Genomic DNA, 15225 nt, shown 5'->3' with positions numbered 1-15225 from the left:
AGGAGGTGTGGCTTGTTGTAGGAGGTGTGGCTTGTTGTAGGAGGTTTGGCCTTGTAGGAGGTGTGGCTTGTTGTAGGAGGTGTGGCTTGTTGTAGTAGGTGTGGCTTGTTGTAGTAGGTGTGGCCTTGTTGGAGGAAGCATGTCACTGTGGAGGTGGGCTTTGAGGACTCATATTCAAGTCTGGCCAGTGTGACACAGTCTTCTGCTACTTTGGGATCAAGATGTAGACATCTCAGCACCTTCTTCATCATCATGCCTGCCTGCACTCTGCCCTGTTTGTCACTATGATGATATGAAACAAACCTCCGAACTGTAAGCCAGTCCCAATTAAATGGTTTCTGTCATTGGAATTGCCATGATCATGGTGTCTCTTCACAGCAAAGAAACCCTAACTAAGAGAACAACCATGAATAATCATGCTCACACACACAAAGATGCATCTGCAAATTCTTTGATCCTTTTCTCATCAAGACAAAGACTCTATGACAGCTTTAATTTGAAACTGGGCTCATATTCAATGATTAGCTCCTTAACAGAGCAAAGATGAATCTCTGTGACCTCCAGGTAAGCAATAAGATTTATGCAATCTGGAGCTTATGGGTAAGACCACCCAAAGTCTCTACTCTGTGAGTGAGCACAAGCTGGTTACATGAAGGAGCCCTGCACCTACAGAGATGAAGGTAGACATGGAAGATTTTGTCAGCACCCTTAAGGACCCTTGTTACTTTTTTTTCTTTCATGATTCTTTTTTTATATCTGAGTTCTACCCATGGTCATGTTATTTCATACTTACCTGTTGTTGGAACCAAATGTCTGGCAAGAAGCAACTTAAAGGAGAGAGGTTTGTAGTGCAGAAGGCATGGAGACAGAAAAGTGGAGCATCTGGCCATGTGGCATGCCAGTAGGAAGCACACAGATAAATTCTGTGGCTCAGCTCTTCTTTTTATTCAGTGTGGGACCCAAACCCATGGGGTGATGTCATCCATATTCAATATGTGTCAGCCTTCCTAGTTAAACCTTTCTGGAAACACCCTAAAAGATACACAGAGAAGTGTGTTTCCATGGTGATTCTAAAGCCAGTCAAATTGACACTGAAGATTAACTAACCCAGGCAGACTGAAAAGCAACTAGTTCTCACGGTGAATACTCATACATTAATTCATTTGATCCCAGCAGTTCTGACTAAAAGCTAAGTCGATGGCTTAATCAGAAGTGCTTGCATTGAAAGCATGATGCCCTACGTTCCAATCCCAACACCCGTGTAAACATTACAAGCACTGTGATGTGCACTTGTAATTCCAGCACAGAGGAAACTGAATTAGGTGGGTTCCTAGGGCTCACTGCCTAACCAGCCTAACCTAGTTCAATGGCCAGCCCTTGGCTCAAAAGACAAGGTTAATAGCACCAGAGAAGACACCAAGTTTGACTTCTGACCTCCATGGGAATGTGCCCATGCATACACGCACACCCACACATGCGTGCCTGAGTACACATGCACAAAGAGACATTCATAAAGAGAAATACTGTTACTCCTTCTAAGGGACCCAACCACATGCAGAGAAAGCAAGTTGCTCACTGAACCTCTCATAATTTGTAAATGACAGAGACAATACTCAGCACAAGATTAATCAGCCCCTCCATGCACCTGTGAAAAGGTCTGACAATGTACAGTTAGCACTAGGAAGGGTCATGTGTACAAGGTTCACACTGTAGCCCCAGCCCTAACCAACTAGACACCATGTGCTGTGTGCCTCAGTTTTCTCCTATATAAAGGGAGACATTAATATTCATTTTGTACAAATATGAAAACCTATCAATACTTACTGCAGCCCCTCAAGCTTATGCATAGATATCCTGATTGTCAATAAGGCTTTACACAGAGACAGCGCTCTCAAGAAGTGGCTAAGGTTAAGTGAGGGTGGGACCTTGGCCAATAGGATTTGTGTCCTTATAAGAAAAGGGTTTATGAGTACTCTCTTTTCCTTCCCCCCACTTCCATTCCTTCTGCCATCCCTTCCTTCCTTCCTGAATCCCTCTAGGTACTAGAGGAAAAAGCTATGTAAGGCCAAAGTAGCCATCCTGGAGCTCGGAGAGAACAGGCATCATGAAGGTGACCAGCTAGCACCATGACCTTAGGTTTCTGATCCTCTGAGAAACAGGAGCAAACACATTTCCATTATTCAAGCCACCCAGTCTGTTGCAGCTCCATGCTGTGCAGAACAAGATTCTTCTGCTTTTACTCCCTGGGTCCCCTCCTCCAGACATACACACAGATCAATGTGGTCCCAGCAAATGCAGTGATCTCTAGAATTCAAAACAGCCTGCAGACTGCAGCCTCTTATTTTAATGACTCTAATTTATCTCCAGCCTATTCAATAATAAATCAAACTAAGTGGAACCAGAACAACTCTCCCTGAGGCTGTGTCATGTTCAGTTGGGAAAGATGACCCCCTTCAAATGGCTGTGTTGATATTTAGCCTTCAGCTTGCCAGGGTAGGAGATAGAGTGGATGGGGAGGAGCTCTCCAGAAAGGTGCCCTGTGGCTTTTCTCCCTGAAGCATTCATCCTGTGCACCTAAAGGGACATGCAGAATTTCAGGGAGGCCACATACATTCCTCACTTAATCTCAGCCTATGCAGCAGAAATGAGTAGAACCTCATTTACTGTAGGGAAACTGAGGCACAGAGGTGAGAAGATGCCTAGCACCCGTCGCACACTGCTTCCCATCCATTGCTGATGACCCTGCAAAGGCTAGACTTTTAGGACTGCTCATTTTCTGAGTCCCTGCCTTTCTTCAATGTCATAATGACACTTCTGGAAACATCCTCTTCTCTCTGGGTCTCTGAGCCTACAGAACCACCCTATGTCCCCCACCCCCCAAAAGAGGACAACAGCTATGAAAAAGCACCCCCTTCTGGTAAGTCTTAGGACAGCTGTGAATATGTCCCTTACCAGGTTGTAACGAAGATTCTAGGTGAGGAGTGAGCAATAAAGCACAAGGTGAGCTGTCAATCAATGGTCACAATTATTTATCTATGATGGTGCTTTTCTGGACCATTGCAAGTCCTCGTGGGCTGAACTTAAGGTAGAGTAAGAACAACACTGACCATTCTGCCCCCCGCTTAGCAGGGAGAGAAACTATAAATTAGGTTCACGTTGTGAAACACTGTCCTCCAGGCATGATATGGTCATTGCCACACACTCCCAGCTCCAAGCAGGGATGCACAAGATTGAGCCCATGAGCTTTCCCTGGAGGAAGAGAGTAGTTCATGAGAGCCTGCTCTCCTAAGTGGTTTGCAGTTGCCAGGGCAGAGGGCCTCACAAGACTCCACCCCTCCCCAAAGACGCACAGACAGTTAGCAGTTCTCTTCAGTGACACAGCTGCCCATGAGTTGCTGATTCTCCTGCTCCTTTCTGTAAATAACCTAGTTCTAGCGGAGCATGGCATCTAAGTGGACACATACCCTCATCTCCTCCCATAAAATTAGTCCAGCTGGCAGGCTATGGATGTGGCTAAGGAGCCATGCCTAGGAAAGTGGGTTCACGTTAAGATAGTGAGCTTTTCCTTCCCAGAATTCCTGCCCCTTATTGCAGTCCCTCTGAGCCATCATGAGGTCTACTAGGTCTGCCTAACTTGCAGAGTCCTGACTTAAAACATCGTACCTTCCTTGTTTTGTGGTGTTTCCCTGCCTTTTTCTTTCAGGTGCTGGCCACTGCCTGTGTATGCTTTTAAACTCTGGACAGCTCTGTGCTCCTTCCTTGTTCTTTCTCTCAAGCTCCCCTCCCCACCATGCAGCCTGCTGCTCTGTCACTGACCTCCTTCCTGATTTCTCTTCTGCTTTCTCCTCCTGCAGGTAGCTGTGGCATTCACAGTGTGCCTGCCCTATGGTTGGTTTGCTTAGGTTTTTTTTTTTTCTTTTAAACTCTAACAAATTGTCCTCAAGTCTCCATTTGACTTAGTTCTCTACCTGTGAGTTTCCATTTGAATTCTTTCTTAAATTTTTCTGTTAATGAGACTAAGAACCCCAAGAGAGTCTGCAGTATCCCTGGTACCATGTGTTGACTCTACAAAGACTCCCTGGCTTCTGGAAACATTTCCTTTCTGTCTTTTAATTCTTGAGTTGTCAAAGAAAAGTAGGCAATTCCTATAGCTCTAGACAGCGCTGACCCTAGTTAACTCATTGTTTTACTAAACTAGACTTGAGTAGAAGGTGGAGCCAAAGGGCCACACAACTGTTGGTGGTTACAAAAGCATCCTCTGATGAAATGGACATAGGAAATCTGGACACAGGGTCTTGCCTGAGACTGACTTGTCCTTGGCCACCTCCCTCCTGAGCACCCTCCCAGCAGAACTGTGATTCTTGTCTGATGTGTTGCATTCTGTATAAGAAACCTTGCTTTCAGAGACAACACTCCCTTCTGGCACCTACTTCTGGTCAAGTGTATCTTCATAAAGGTATATGAAAATGTTGGCCTCCTGTAAAGGTGACCTGATTTGGACACAGGATCTTTGCAGCTCTAATTGAGTTAGAATAGAACCATAAGAAGAGACACAGAGGCTAAGGGGCTGGGGGTTGGGAGCTGTGACAGAAAATGACAGTGACATAGTTACAAACCTGTGGATGTTAATTATTGTCACCAATACTAGCAGCTACAGAAAGAATCTACAGATTCTGCTCTCAGGACTTTGAGTGAGATCATAGCCATGCTGTCCCTTGGGTTTATCACTGCTGGCCTCTAGGACTATCAGAGAACTAATTTCCTTTGTTAGAAACAACCTTATTTCTTTGCTCTTCTAGCAAAGTGACACACTCCCCACAGCAGCCCCTGGAAGGAACAAACCGCACCCTTACCACCCCACTCCTGCCCTGTGATCTGCAGATGAGAGGCAAAGCTCAGCAGAGAAGCATGAAAGACTGTAATAGGCTGCCCCTGGCTCTCCTATCTCAGTGATCTCTGCTCACACTGGCTTCTCCCTCTTCCTCCAACACAACATGGCACCCATCATGATCCCCCAACACCCTGAGCTGTTGCCTGCTCCAGGCCTCCATTCAAACATCACTCAAAGAAATTCCCAGACTCCAGTACCTACCCCAACTCTATCCATCACTTTAAGGATCCAGGAATGAATGATCTTGCTTACAGATTGGTTATGTGCCTCATGTCTCTCCCCATGGAAATATGTACTTCTTAACAGAGCTCGAATTTGGTGCTGCCTCTATCCTTGCTGCACTTTAAAATGGAAGCATATCAGACGGGTGTGGTGGTACATGCCTGTAACCCCAGCACTCAGGGAGGCAGAGACAGGTAGATCTCTGTGAGTTCGAGGCCAGCCTAGTCTACAAATTAAATCCAGAACAGCCAAGACTACACAGAGAAACCCTGCCTTGAAAACAAACAAACGAAAAGATGGTAGCATGTCAATATCATCAAAGCTCATCAAATATCTATCAACTAATTGGTAAACAGGATCTGGGAGTCAACCCTGTGTCCTGAATTCATTTCTGACTTCTCGCTCTGGTCATCTCAGCCATCTAAGGAACTTTCATGGAGCTCAGGTTTCTCTTCTATCAAATGAGGACATCTGCAGACTTTTCTTTATGTCAGGGCTGCTCAGGTAAACCTCACAGAATCCTTCTGTGTAAGCCCGATTACTGAATCCATTTCATATTTGAGGGAATAAACAGAGAAGCCAAGAAACTGTGGTTTTCCTGAAGCCACAGAGCCTACAAAAAAAGACCCTGATTTACTCTTTCTACATCACCCCCAGAAATGCTCATCTTCCCTGGCCAAAGGAATACCATGTATATCAGCATGTGGAAGGTTGGTGATGTGAGTGCTGAAAAGAACTGACCCAAGACACAAAGAGGAGGCAGCAGGAAACTTCTCAGACAGAGGACACCACAGCTGAGGGGAGTGGGGTCTCTTTGTGAAGTTCAAGGGATGTTCTTGGACCATTCATGTGGGGTCCACATCTGTGTAGATGAGGGAATGTCTCACTTTCTTGTTGAGTAGTAAATTTTACAACACAAGTTGTTTTCTTGAGCCTGGATATGTGGGCAGGACACCATGGGTCACTGGTGTCTACAGAAGATGGTATAAGTCTCTGGGGTCAGACTCCAAGTAAATATGGCCTGGTTCTTAAAGAGGGGGCCTTTTGTCTCTACATTTATACACACACACATGCACATACATGCAAACACATGAATACACACACACACACACACACACCAGATCAACAAGTCAAATCACTGACAAGGTGCAAACATCTTCTGGAGCTGCTTCAGAGCTGAGAAGGGGGATTAGGGATCCTAGTTGGCAGTGCTGATTCACCACAGGGTTTTACGTCACAGGGCATAAAAGGTTTGAAGTGTATTCTGGAGAGGGGAAGGCCAGACTATAACCGCATTTAAAACTTAAACGTCCTTGGTGGTGAGAGATAAGCATCACTGTTTATAGTAATGGCTGACATCTCTAACACAGCACCATCTGCAATTTACTGGCTGGCTAGGGATTGTCCCAGCTAGCGGATCTGTTTGATACTAGATGAAATAGCCATGATTATCCTTTGAAGGAGGCAGGGACTGGAAACATGTACAGAGAAGCATAAGAAAGTTCAATATAAGGAAAAGAGGAACAGACTATGGCCATCTAAATTATTGGGAAAACAGGTGATGAGAAGGAAGAACAGAGCAGCAGGCCCAGGAGAAAAGAAAAAGTCTAGGCTCCTGATGACAGCAGGAAGGTAAGACTCTGTTCTGCCATGGTGAGCAGAGGGTTTGGGTTTTCCAGACGCTCCTAAGAGGTGGGAGAAAGTCAAGACAAAAGGCTCACTTGGGTATGACCAAGTAATGTGTACCAGTTTGCTGCCTCAGGAATCCCCTGGGGCCTGAGGCTCCTTGAGGGAGTCTTAGAACTATGTTTTAAGAGTTGAGTAAGTCTCAGGTTAGGCCAAGCCTGACTAGGACAGACCCAGATCTGATGAGGATTTTTCTAGTACTAATAGGAACACTATTAGAACAGCCAATTTTGTGTTTTCTAAGAGCCAGTCAAATTAGCTCTGTTGAAGAACTGAATATTTTGAAAAGGTTTTTACAGCAGCTAACTAAGTATTTGCCTGTGGGTCTCAGGCAAATGTGAACGTAATGTTATATGAAGGGGCTTCTCGCTTGGATAATTTTTAAATCAGGAGCTACATACCATTTACGTTTCTAATACTGAAGAGGTCAAGTCCTCAATTAATTCTCTAGCTCTTCTTTAGCTCAACTTGCTCTTTCAGGAAACAGGGTTTTATTTGGACACGTGAACCAAGACACGAACTTCCTAGAGGTTGGCAGATATTGAGTATTTAATAAGATCTGGGAAAGGTCCCTCATAAACCGGCTGCCACTCACCTGAATGACTGTCATTTTAAGTCTATACGAGTGCTGGTCCTCCTGCTGAATCAGTCAGGCTGAGATTCTGGTCAGAGACGGGTAGAAGTTTGTCTTACACTATTACTCATTATTTAATCTGGGTTATGCTTTCCTGTTGGGTGTTTAAGACCATACAGGCGACCTTCTTTTAAAAGAAGGTTAAAAAGTTAACCTTCTTTTTTGTTAAACTCAGTTGAGGCTCCTCCCTAGGAGATGAGATGAGAGGAGGTTCTTGATCCCTTTATTTTGACTTTTACAAGTTGCATCATCCAGTGGGACAGGTAAGGGCCTCCCTAACAATGTTGCTCCCTTGAAGCACGGTGGACACTTTTCTCTAATGACTCTCCTCTTTGTAGGATGTGCACTAGTTAGGACCCAAACTTCAGGTTTCTGTTGCCTTGCCAATCAAGAGGACAGACGAGGAAGCTAGAGAAGTGGCCTTGAGGCTGAGAACACTTGTTTCAGAGAACCTGTACTCGATTCCCAGAACTCACATGATGCGTCACAATCATCGGTAACTTCAGTTCCAGGGGAGCTAATGCCCTTTTCTGGCCTTCTCAGGCACCAGGCACACACATTGTACACAGACATAAACGCAGATGAAACGCCCATACACGTAAATAAGATTTTCTAGGGGCAGGGCAGGTGAGTAGCTGCAGCTGCCGGCTCTTTGAAAGCAACACACTCCTGAGTCCTGGCTGACCTGCAGTGAATGTCAGTTGTCCTTGCTGGCTTTTTTTTTTCAACATAACACATTTATTTATGACTCTCTAAGGTTTCTTTTAGTTTACATCAGTGTTCTCTCCCTCATTTTTTTCTTTTTCTTTTTATTAATTACAGTTTATTCACTTTGTATCCCAGCTGTAGCCCCCTCCCCCATCTCTTCCTAATCCCATCCCCCTCCCTCTTTTTCTTCTATGCCCCTCCCTCAGTCCAATGATAGGAGAGGTACTCCTCCCCTTTCATCTGACCCTAGACTATCAGGTTTCATCAGGACTGGTTGCACTGTCTTCCTCTGTGGACTGGTAAGGCTGCTCCCCCCTCAGGGGGAAGTGATCAAAAGGCCATCCACTGGGTTCATGTCAGAGATAGTCCCTGTTCCTATTATTGGAGAATCCTCTTGGATTCTGAGCTCCCATGGGCTACTTCTAGGCAGGGGTTCTAAGTTATCTCTATGCATGGTCCTCATTTGGAGTATCAGTCTCAAAAAAGACCCCTGTGCCCAAATTTTTTGGTTCTCTCCTTGTGGAACTCCTGTTCCCTCTAGGTCTTTCTATTTCAGCCTTCTTTCATAAGAGTCCCTGCACTCTGCAAAAAAGTTTGGCTATGAGTCTCAGCATCTACTAGGCTTCTTACCAGGGTCCTCCTTCTTGCTTAGCTTCCTTAGGTGTACAGGTTTTAGTATGATTATCCTATATTATATCTCTAATAGTCCTCACTGTTCTTGTCTCTTTTGTCTTTGCTGGCTTAGAGCTCTAAGCTTCCATTGCAGAACACCCAGAAAGACCTTTTATCAGTCTTGAAGACAAAATAATGGATTTTAGTTTTAACTTTTGGATAATAATTAGACAAAGAACAAACAGATTTTTAAATAAATCCTGATTTTCTTAAGACTTGATTTTTTAGAATAGTCAAAAGTTTGACAAAGAGTCCAAAACACAATTATCTTAGTAAAACACCAAACCTTTGTTTTTTTAAGCCAGTTTTTGTGAATGTTACCAAAAGAAGATAAATATGAAAAGAGATCCTTATTGTTTTACACAAAACACTGGATTTCAGTTTTATATCAATGTACCAAAATTTGACCTAAGAATTTTAATGGCCTTTTTAATTTTTTTTTATTCATTTTTATTTCAAGTGAATTGGTGTTTTGCCAGCATGTATGTCTGTGTGCAGGTTTCAGATCCTCTGGAACCAGAGCTACAGACAGATGTGAACTGCCATGTGGGTGCTGGGAATTGAACCCAGGTCCTCTAGGAAAGTAGCCAATGCTCTTAGCCACTGAGCCATCTCTCCATCCCTTAGTAGCCTTTGAAAAAATTTAATTTTCTCCTTTAATATCATCATCACAATATAGCAAACAAATTTTTCAGCCTATTAAAAGAATTGAATCTGAATTACATTTATTACACAATGTCACAAAGATTTACTATTTACATTGTTAAATTCTGCAGTTCCTGCTTGCTACCTCTCTGAGGTAGTCCTTGTCATCTGAATTTCTAAAAAGCTCCTTATTATCATTATTATTATTAGTCTCACATGAGTCTGAGAATCAAAGAATACAATATTTCAACAAAAGTTGCTCAAGATTGTTATAAAAGCATTTTGTTTTTTTTATTTTATTTTTCTTATTAGTTACATTTTGTTAATTCTGTATCCCAGCTGTATCCCGCTCTCTCATTCCCTCCCCAATCCCACCCTCCCTCCCTCATCTCCTCCCTGCCCCTTTCCAAGTCCACTGATAGGGGAGGACCTCCTCCCCTTTCATATGACTCCGTTTTGTCAGGTATTTTCAGGACTGGCTGCAAAGTCCTCTTCTGTGGCTTAACAGTACTGCACCTCCCTTGTGGGGTGGGGAGGTCAAAGAGCCAGTCATTGAGTTCCTGTTAGAAATAGTCCTTGTTCCCCTTACTATGGGAAACCAATTGATTACTGAGCTATCACGGGTCACATCCGAGCAGAGGTTCTAGGTTTTATCCACTCATGGTCTTTGATTGAGTGTCCATCTCAGAAAAGACCTTGTGCCCAGATATGTTTGGTCCTTGAAAGAAGGGGAGTTTGATGTGGAAAGGATAGGAGCTCCACAAGGACCAAATATAAAAGCATTTTGAAAACACTGGCTATCAAGACAGGGAGAGAAAATACAAAGTCAATCAAAAAAATCTTCATGGTAGCCTTGTGATTGTAGTTTGAATTCAAAAGTTATCCATTTCCTGAAGAACTGAGGGAGTTAGGTAAGGGTTACTTTTTCCAGGACCATCAAGGGGAGAAGTAGAAAACTGAACATTCTGGACAGGACACTCACTATTGAGTATGGGAAGGGAAGGATGGACCTTATGAAGGTAGCAGCAGAGCAGGTCAAGCTGTAGAGTGGAGTTACAGCTGGACAAGTTATGAAGAGGCCAGCATGTCGAGACCAGGGGTATGGGGGGAGGTTGGTATTCTTGTAAACGGAAGGTAAGCTTCAGAGGGAGAATATTGTGGTTTGATGGTGGTAATGGGGGGGTGGAGGTGATGGGAATGGCAGTTGTGGTGGTGATGGTGGTGGTGGTGGCGGTATACATGTTTGAAGTTGTGAGGACTGGATTTAAACCAGTTTTTGAGACTACATCTCAGGACAAGTCAAGTGGGGGAGAAGAAAGAGCACAGGACCCATTGTGAACCCTACTGTAGTTCAATTTCAACCCAAAGGTGTCTCCAGTTGATGGCATAACTCTCATTTTTCCACTAAGGTCCCAAGACCTCACTCTACATGAGCCATCCCCTGAACACAGAGGTCTTTGCCTTGCAAAGGTGAGACATAGGAGAAGATAAGCAAGAATTAAGAGTTCTCACAATCAATCACCATGAGCAGGAATTAAAAGTCCTCACAAACAAGCACCAGAGAGAACAACAGTCAAGGGAGATGAGTGGCTAGGACCCCACATGCACCTCATGAGAGGTCCTTACTCAGAAAGAGGGAAGAGGGGAAGCAAACCCCAGTGAGTTGGAGCAGGCTGGCACGGGTACGGTGATCACCACTGTCTTTCCCTGACCTCTAGGCAGCCACCACTTGCAGTAGTTGTGGGTGTGCTCCCAACCACATGAGCGAGGGTCCTGATTCCATCACTGCCTGCTGCTGGAAATGGGAGACACGGCCTCCTTCATCCCAGCTGTCCTGACTCCATCACTGCCTGCTGCTGGGAATGGGAGACACGGCCTCCTTCATCCCAGCTGTCCTGACTCCATCACTGCCTGCTGCTGGGAATGGGAGACACGGCCTCCTTCATCCCAGCTGTCCTGATTCCATCACTGCCTGCTGCTGGGAATGGGAGACATGGCCTCCTTCATCCCAGCTGCTTGTGTGTTTGAGTCTATCATTTTCATCCCAAGAGGAAAGCAGAGGGAAAAGGGCATTCCTCACCAGCACTCTAGGGAGCCCCTGAAGACTCTGTTGATGGTCTCATGGGGTGGGAGCCCACAAAAAAGCAGGAGAGGTGGGGGAGTGGCTTCACATGCACCTGTGACCTTACGGGCAGGAGCACATGAACAAAGTGTCCAACAGGACATTCTCCTACTGTCTCAGGCAGAGACTGCGTGGGCTGAGACCAGGTAGAGAACAGTGGCATTTTTGTGTTAATAAGTCAAGTCTATCAGAAGCCAACTTGCCAAAACCAGTGGCCCCTATGTGGAAAGTCTTAGCCATCCTGTGTTAATTCCACTCAAAATAGGAAAGCGCCTTTTTGAACCTCTTTGATGGCATACCTGTCCTGCCAAATAGCAGCTGTGGTATAGCTCACTTGCTCCATGGAGAGGTTATGACTTCTATTTTGGTTGGTTAGAGGCTTTTGGCAAAATCCGCCATGGCCATGGAAGCATTAGGGAGGAAGGGCTAGATGGACTCCATTCTGATCTCCAGTGCCAGCACTCCAGTGTGCCTCCAGTGTGAGCTGAAGTCTTTTGCTGGTATGATGAGAATAGCAGGGGAGGGAAAGAAATGCTAGTCCTGGTGCTGAGGGAAGAGGGAATTATTCCATTTCCATCTCCTGCCCATGAGAATGGAGAAAGAACACAAGAAAGAGAGGGTGTGTGGACACGCATTCCATGCCAACCCTTATCCCCTGAGGGAACAGCCTGAGGAAAGGAAAGAGAAGAAAGAACGGAGACCAAGTGAGTGCTCTTTACAGTTTGTGTGTGGCATCTGTAGTTCTGTCTGTAGAAAGGAGCCAGAAGCAGTGTTAGTGGAAACCAAAGAGAAGGGAAGTGTACCCTAAATCATAGAAAACAGTCTCCTGATTTGTCCCCCAGAGATACTTTAATCATCTCATACTGACCACTAAATTGCTATGTTTATATGGAGTGTGGAAGGCCAGCGATGTGCCAATAAAGATTTGATCCTGGGCACAAAAAGTCAGAAATTTTACTGAAATAAACTACAAGGAAACAATGGGTGAGCATCCAGATAAGGTACTGTGTCAGTAAGAGGAAATAAGTGATCTGTTTATAACAGTGTAGGCTACGTTTTATATCGTGTACAATTTTGTGTGGGGTCAATATTTGGAAAGAGGGGTGTGTCACTGCCTTGTTAAATCATATATTTCTTAGTGTAAGTGCTCTTTCTTGAGACTGGCTGCTTAGGTAAGGTTATTTTCTCTGGCCATTAGATATAGGACTCATGGTATTACATGAGCCCTAAGCCTAGATCTCAATTGTTTTCTAGCTTCTACAAATCTGACCCATTATAAAGTAGTTGGTTGCACATTACTGCAGGACGAGGACAGGCTTATCCCATGCCTAAGTGGCCCTCCCAACAGTCAGCTGACCTCTGGACAAAGCCAATAAGGAGCCTACCAGCTTGCCACAGCCCTGTGAGTGGGACCCATAAAACCAGGAAAACTAAACACCCAGAAGATCCCAAGCCTGTTCCAGTGATAGCATCATAAGTAGTGGTTTCAGACTGGCTCTCAGCCAGTCTGCCACATAGCAGAGCCAGACACTAGTTCTTCCACTTCCCATGGTTCTAGAGCTACCTGTGTCTGCTGGGCAGCAGGAAGGCTTCCCAGTGAGAAGAATAAACTGAAGAAGAAGTTTTCAGTCAAGGACCCCAAACCAGTCATTTTAGAAATGTCCTTGGTCCTGTCTTCAAATGGGTGCTCTGGCTCCTGATCCCACGTCATCTCTTCTCCTAAGTAAACCTCCCTGCCTAAAAGCTATAAGAATATGCCTGAAGCGGAAAGGAAGTACCCCAAAACTTCAGAAGTGGGCAACTGACCTAGCACTTCCCATGCCTAACACCAGTTTCTGCTTAAGTCACCCAAAAGAGGAGAAGTTCAGTGAACTCCCTGGGACAGGTCACTATTGTTCAGGTGAGCTGCCTTGTGCCAAAAGCCCCCTAGAATAAAATTTCTAAAACTCACACTTTATGGTCCATGAACTTCATTTTTCCAATTGTCAAGACTTGAACCTGGAGTCACAGAGTTGCCTCGGTGGAGGTTTTTGAAAGTAAGGACTTTCTATGCCCACCCGTGCTCTGACACAGAGACCTTTATATTTATTAAAAGATTCCAACACTATAGCTGGGCAGATGCTCAGCCATTCTCACTCAAAATTATGTTCTGGCCTACTTCCCAGCCACATGGCCCATTACCTGCCACCTTAGTCTCCCCCGGATGCTCCTTCTTCATCTATGTCCCAATGTTGACCTCTTCCCTCTGGTCCATATCTGAGAACCTCTCCCTGGGCTCAGAAGCCCTGCATTATCCTCTCCTGCCCAGCCATTGGCTATTCAGCTCTTTAATTAACAAAGTTTACAACACACCAAGATAGAAAATGCTTCATAATAATGACAATTCCAAAGTCCAGACTGTGAGCAAATGTCTGTGTGCAGAAGTCAGCATTTGAATGTACAGTACACAAAAACATCCTCCAGCAGGTCTGTGTGACCCCGATTTCAATACCCTAACTCCTTACTTAAAGCCCACCTGAAGGGGAGAAAGAGATCATCAAATGCAAAGGCACTGTTTCTCCCCCTCTCATAATCATTTCTGGGTGTTACTGCTTAAAGGTCAATAGTCAATATGGAACCCTGCTCTGAGTGCTGGATATGGCAGGAGTGTTGTTTGTTGCACATACCAAGCTTTTGAAAGTCAGTGCAGCCACAGGACCAAATTACTATTTCTTTTTTCTTACTGCTTCACTAGGTAAGATGAGTATATCTGTTGTGTAGCATGCTCCTCCATTTTGCAATATTCTCTCCAATTTAAAACATTTCCCCAATGAGGAGAGGGAGACTTACCACCTTCAGATGGTAGGCAGGAAGTAAAGAAATCAAAATGGCTTTAGGAAGTTCCTGAAACTGATCAGATTCACTAGGCTCCTCCTTCCCCAAGAGTCTATATGTAATAAAGGCTGCTGAAAGTCAATCTCAGACAAGCCAAACTTCAAAGAAGACTCTCAGGCTAGCATCTTGGAAGAAGCAGAGGCTAGCATCAAAGTCTAGAAAGAAGATACCAGCCAAACTGCCTAGAAGAGATAAAGGCCAGCTAAGGTGTCAGGCTGAAAGGGATCCAGACCACTTAATGTGCCTGACAGAGGCTACAACTTGTCAATCTGCCTAAAAGCTGTATAGTGCTCTCCAGAGTTCCTACTTTCATGAGCTGTCACCATGCTAGGATGTAATCCATCACTCATATTCCTGTAAGTAATACCAATAAAACTCATTGTTTCATCAAGCTGAACTTTGGTACTATCTGTACTTTGATCAGTTCTCAGTTCCCTAATTGGATGATTAGACATTTCCTCATATCTCCCCAGAAATATTGTTACACAACTGCACAAGGAAGAAAAAGGCTTGCTTGTGAAGATAAGCTAAGTCTAGGTGGGGTCGTCAATAAGATGGCTTTGCCACAGTGGAGGCTTTTGGGATTGCTAGCTTTCATGGGTTATGGTATGATGGGTCCTCACAGATGGAGATCCCATTCTCAATGACACATAGGAGGGCTTACAAGCTGAGGTATTTCTGGGTATTGAATTCTCTGAGATTTTGATGAGAAAGAAAGAAAGAGAGAAAGAAAGAAAGAAAGAAAGAAAGAAAGAAAGAAAGAAAGAAAGA

Source organism: Psammomys obesus, unplaced genomic scaffold (genome assembly GCF_907164565.1).
Source record: "Psammomys obesus unplaced genomic scaffold, mPsaObe1.curated_primary_1811, whole genome shotgun sequence".
NCBI classification, from domain to species: domain Eukaryota; kingdom Metazoa; phylum Chordata; class Mammalia; order Rodentia; family Muridae; genus Psammomys; species Psammomys obesus.
Note: the sequence above shows the minus strand (reverse complement) of the source record.